This window comes from Prionailurus viverrinus, chromosome A1 (genome assembly GCF_022837055.1).
Source record: "Prionailurus viverrinus isolate Anna chromosome A1, UM_Priviv_1.0, whole genome shotgun sequence".
NCBI lineage: Eukaryota > Metazoa > Chordata > Mammalia > Carnivora > Felidae > Prionailurus > Prionailurus viverrinus.
The window spans coordinates 208,098,608-208,104,836 of NC_062561.1; positions in this window are offsets into that span (position 1 = coordinate 208,098,608).

Below are 6,229 nucleotides of genomic sequence, written 5' to 3' on the forward strand. Positions count from 1 at the left end.
TGTACTAAGGGCTGGTGGTTATATGGGCTGGTGGTTATGTCGGGGAAACAGAAAATGAAAATAAAGGGAACCCTGTACAATCACAAAGCAGGAAGGTCAGCACACTGGTTACAAAGGGTGTCAGGAGAGGAGAAACACAGACTAAATTGATACAAGGGCTGAAAATGAAAATGCTGGTAGTGTTTAGCAGAAAAGTTACGGTAAAGGAAGTCTTATTTGAAATTGCGCTGCCTCTATACTTTATCTCATTCGTCCCCCTGGTAATCCTTCACGACACATTGCACAGATGCACTTCCCATAATTAGGTGAGGAAGGTGAGGCCTGAGATACTTAGTGACAGAACTGACTCTCTGGCTCACGCAGAGAACCAGAACTTTGATTTTGAATTTTCTTTGAAAGCTTCTCTGGGACCTCTTCTGTCTGTGTGCTTGTTATGTGTAGTTGTTAGCATTTGTGAGCATTTCACAACCATTTGCAAGAAAGCACTCTATCTAGGAGGAGAGCTGTGATGTGCAACATCTGTCCCTGTCCTTTAAAAAAGGGACAATCAACCAACTTCTGATTTAGGTCTTAGGTGTCTTTCATCTAAAATTTTCAGTTCACAGCGTTCATTTTGAAGTAAAATAGGCAAGATTGCTTCATGTAGGTACTCTGCAATTTAACTGCTTTGTGAATTCGTCCTCTGGATCTATTGATGTCTTTTTAACCCTTTGGTGTCTGGCAACCACAGTCATTTAAAAAATATTTTTTATTTTTTAACAATTTTTTAAAGTTTATTTATTTTTGAGAGAGAGAGAGAGGAGGGGAGGGACAGAGAGAGAGGGAGACACAGAACTTAGGCTCCAGGCTCTAAGCTGTCAGCACAGAGCCTGATGCAGGGCTTGAACCACAAACCGTGAGATCATGACCTGAGCTGGTCAGAGGCTCAACCGACTGAGCCACCCAGGTGCCCCAAAATGTATTTCTTTTATTAATAAAATAGTTACCATTACTTACTAGTCAGTTTTAAAGATATTTTACAGGTGATAAAGAACCCTCATGGTTTCTTGTTGAAGCAGATAAGTTGGAAAGAAGATCACGTGTGTTTAAGCTGAAATTAATCTGTAATCAAGTGAGAGAAAAATAGACAATATTATGTTCAAGTGTTTGAAGTGCATGTCATTGTTTGCTAAGAAAATATAAATATTTTTGAAGCTTTTGTAAAATGGTTTGATCTCTAGATTGTACATTTTTATTACAAACATTTTTTTCTCTGGTTATTAGTAGTGGGGGAGATGTTTATAAGGCTAAATGTACAGAGATTCAACCACATTGGAAAAATAAAGACAAGAACAAATAGCAAGAAATCCTTAGCACATGCTGACTCACTTGGACACAGTCTGCCCAGTTGACCTGTGACATTCACCATGGGTCATCCCCCTTCAGTCAGCCTTCAAGGTAAAAACTGTATCCCATTTCCCATTCTCTTGTCGGCACAGGCGTATTTTAAATCGACTGATGCTTTCAGCCTGATGTTTTCAGCACCTGTAGGGATAATAAAATCTGGAGGTTTACCACCCTCAAACTAAAGCAGTATTTTATAATTGGATTGAAGGGTTTATTTGATTGTATTCTCTAAGCAGCTAAGTCTGAATCTAACCTGGTTATGGAGCTCATGGGTCTGGTTCTCTGAGGGAAGTACAAGAGGACCATCCAGCAGGTTGTGACTCCCAGGTAAGAAATTTACTGATGTCATCCACTGTCTGTGTGTAGCTGTGACCACCACTGGGGATTCTTTATGTGGTAGTTACAATTCGAGTACATAGATGGCCTGCTAAGGTTGTTTTGTCATGGATATTTTATGTAAACATAATGAACATAGTATCTGATACCTGGTCCACGTAATGTTCTTCCCATGGCCACACCTTCTAGGACTCCGATATAGCACGGCTTTAGAAAGATATAGTTGCCAGAGTAGGTCTTTAAGTGACTCATTCTATTTGCTCATGTTTGAGGATAAAAGTTCAAATAATTTTCAAGTAGGAGAAATTTGTTGATTGTAAAGTGATGAAGAAAAATAATTTATTGTATTGGAAGTCCCAAATCTTTGCTTCTCAAATATTTTTGTAGGCTGTGTTGCATATAGTACCAATTCAGTCTCATGTTTTACATGAATTGCCAGGAGGGAGGGAGCTACTTGACTGGGAAATATTTGCTGTGAGTCATTCATGGTGTTGGGAGTGGTATAGAGGTGCTGTTCTGTATGATGAACCTGGTGTTGGGAGATAGAGTTTTGAGTATTCTGTTTTGGGTGCCCCATATTCCATTTCACAGTGCAGAGTTTCCCCAAATTAACAAAATTATAAAGGATCACTTGGGGTACTTTTTACATTTGTGGGCCTCCCCCAGACAGCTGAATCAGAATTCCCATTGGTATGATCTGGGAATATGTATTTTTTACAAGAACTTTAGATTATTCTTCTGATCATGCAAATTTAGGAACTTCTACATTGGTGGCTACTGTAAGAATCCTCTTGGCTCTTGAAGTTACTTGGCTTTTTAAAAACACCTTCATCATATTTTAATCCTTCTGAATACATCTATCCCAGTTTGTTCTTAAAGAGGGGGCAGAGCAAATATTGCTACCTTCATTTTACAGATATGATGTCAACTTACCTGAGTCAACAACTCTTAAGGTTTAGGTGATAAGAAGAGCAATCAAAGCTTTTGGAATGGTGAGGGCTGGTTAGCTGCTCCCCCATAGCTGCATGTCTAGGAGTAATGAGAACATGTCAGATAATAGTCTGTGACATACATGGACATCTGTTAGACATTTCTTAGAGAAGCAGGCACAAAATATAATTCTAATGAAGCACCAGTGCACTGTTATTTGAGGTTTCTTAACTGCACTTCATAAGGCAAATTCTCATTGAAGCACACATGGCAACATTTAAAGTTGGATTCTGTGTCCTCCTGAACTGTTGGCTAGACCCTGACTGATGAGTGACAAGGGCATCAGTGTTGTCTCTAAGGAACTTGGGGTGTAGGCTTCAGTGGGTTCTTATATCCCATTCAGGCAATGGTGGAGAGTATTTCTAAAACATTTTAGCCAATCCACATTTTTTGAACACTATTAATTTCAACAGTCGGATTGCCTAGTTCTAATAGTATGTATGCTAATTAAAAAGTCAATAGAAAACCCCTTTATGATTTTTCAAACTGTGTTGTTTCTGTGCCTGGACCACGTTTATTTTATTTTACTGGGTAAGTCCTATTCATTCTTTAACACCATCTCTTCTGGGAAGTATTTCCTGGTTCTGTAGAACTTTGCTGCTCAAAGTCTAGTCCATGGACCAGCATCATTGCCATGGGGGCTTGTTAGAAATGCAGATTATCAGTCCCACTCAAGACATGAGGACTCAAAATCTTCATTTTGACAAGATTTCTGGTGATTTGCAAACACAATAAAGTTTGAGAAACACTATGCTAGATATTAGGTGCTCCTCATCTGTGCCTCCTAGTATACCATAAAAGTGTGATCGTGGTTCTGTCAGAACACTTACCACACAAATACATAACTAATATATTTTTGCCTATTCTTCTAGGTTGGTCCCATGTCTTACTCATTTCTGCACTGCTATAACCTGGAATATATTGGCTGCTTCATTCATGTTGTCCATGACAAAACTAGTTGTTTAAATCTAAATGGAGGTTTCTCAGACTTCCAGCTGGCTTATGTGTCCTCACACACTCAAAGTCAGAATGAGTAGAAGACATTCAAACTCAAAGTCAGAATGAGTAGAAGACAGATACTGGCCAGATTTCTAGGGCTCTTGGTGAGAAAGAAGTGGTTCTTGGACAGAGGAACCATAGCATAGTGGTATGATGGGAAATTCATGAGGGGTGGATTTGGTCTCTAGATATGTGAATGGTCATAGGGAGAGTCACTTTATGTGACCAGGTGTGCCAGGGGTTCTGAATACATTTCTATTCCAACACAGGTGAGAGATTAGGCAGACTTCCAGCAGTAAGAACAACTAATTATAACAGAAGTTTTCTTTGGGACTCCTCCCTTAACTATATAAATCTGCTACAACTCACACCCTATCTTTTTTTTTTTTTAGACTCACTGAGATAAATGGTAGGTTCAATGTCTGGTGTTTTGAGTGGGGAAAGAGAGCACTGAGAGATAATAGGTACCAAGAGCACATCCTGAGATCGGAATCAAGTGTTTGGAATGGGTGGATAGATTCAGATATTTAATCTGGCACGTTAGGTCTAGGTGCCTAGAAGATAGTAGAGGGTAGCAAAGAGCAGAGGTCCTATCAGAGTGAGGGCTGGTCTAAATCCAGGGCTCCAGGCACTTAACAACTGGACAGCACTTGTTCTGCATCTTTCTCTCTCAACCAAGTCTCTTTTGGGGTGGGCACTGTTAACTAAGGTGTAATGGTGGCTAAAAGTGGAAGGAGGGTTTCAGGTTACCATGGAAGTACAAAACAGTTTAGTAATGACCCAGAATCCAGTGAATAGAGGGAGAATAATATCCAACCTATATTTAAGAAGAAAATGTTTTTCTTCCTTTAGGCGGTTCATAGGGGCAGTGAACACCAATCTGGGGTGGGAGTAGGGAGTAATATTTACAGAGGGGAAGGGATTTCAGAGCTAGTCCAAGCTTTTCGCCTAAGGCGGGGGATTTAAAATAGAATACCTAGGGAAGCCAGCAGGTGATGTGCAAACTGAAGCTGAGATGGAGGAGATGGTGATGTAATGAAGAACAAGTGCCCTGGTTAAAGGGTCAGCTTTAACTGGTAGCGTCATGTGGGTATCTGGACCCGAAATTTTGCAAATACAGGAACAAGCATCTATCTTTTTATTTTTTATTTTTTAAATTTATTTTATTTAAAAAATTTTTTAATGTTTATTTATTTCTGAGACAGAGCATGAGTGGGGGAGGGGCAGAGTGAGAGGGAGACAGAATCAGAAGCAGGCTGCGGGCTCTGAGCTGTCAGCACAGAGCCCGACGTGGGGCTTGAACTCACAAACTGCGAGATCATGACCTGAGCTGAAGTCAGTTGCTCAACCGACTGAGCTACACAGGCGCCCCAAGCATCTGTCTTTTTAAGTGAAACATCCCCATTTTCGGCAACTAATTTCCAAGGTGGAGTCAGTTTCATGGGTGCCAGTTTGTGATATCTAGCCTCAGAAAACTTTTTGCCTACAAGTACTGCAGGTTTCTTGTCTCCTGGGTACTTTGAGGTCTCTTCGTGTCTATCTATCTATCTATCTATATATCTAATGTTTATTTTTTTTTGAGAGACAGAAAGCAAGTGGGGAAAGGACATAGAGAGAGGGAGACACAGAATCTGAAGCAGGCTCCAGGCTCTGAGCTGTCAGCACAGAGCCTGATGCAGGGCTTGAACCCACAAACCACAAGATCATGACCTGAGCCGAAGTCAGACGCTTAACTGACTGAGCCACCCAGGTGCCCCTCTCTGTGTCGTTTTAAATATCACAAAGACTGGGGTAGAAACCAAAGGGAAACAAGAAGCTGGTTAGATAGGGCTTGTCTTTGAAATGAAATCAATTAATCACCTCCTTCTAACCACTTTCTAACTCACCAAAATTAAAAGCAAGCAAGCATAAGTGAAACCAAATGAAAGGCAAAAATAACTGCCCCAAACCTCAACTTCTCCCTCAGAGTCTCCAAGGATAGCATCAGTCACCTACTAAGTTATTCAACTAAAAAATCTGGCAGTGTTTTTTTGACTCTTTTTTTTTTTACCTCAATCTTCACATCTTATGATGATTCAGGGCCAATAAATTTCACCTTTTAAACCTCCGCAGTTCATCTCCTTCCCTCTCCATCCCTGTCACCATTGTTTTACATCAGATTCTATTGTATTTTACCTGGATTATTCTAAAAGCTTCCTTATTGGCTGGCATTCCTAACTGATTTCATGAGGAAACAACACAAACAGACTCTACGTTTTTTTACAGGACTAGGTCTTGGCAAGGGTCTGTGTCTGAACCTACAGTTAGGGGTCAGCAGATCGTCTTCACCTGGGGTGAGTGTTGCAAGAGGCCAGAATATTTTCAGCCATGGGTAGGTCTGCTGGAGTCATTCCCAGTTCCGGAATTAGAACAATGTACCACACAGGTCAGTGCTGTCTGGGAAATCTCTTTTTCCCCTTCCAAGTTTAATGTGTTAGCACTTACATATATCCATGTTTTTATGAAAGTAGGGTCATTA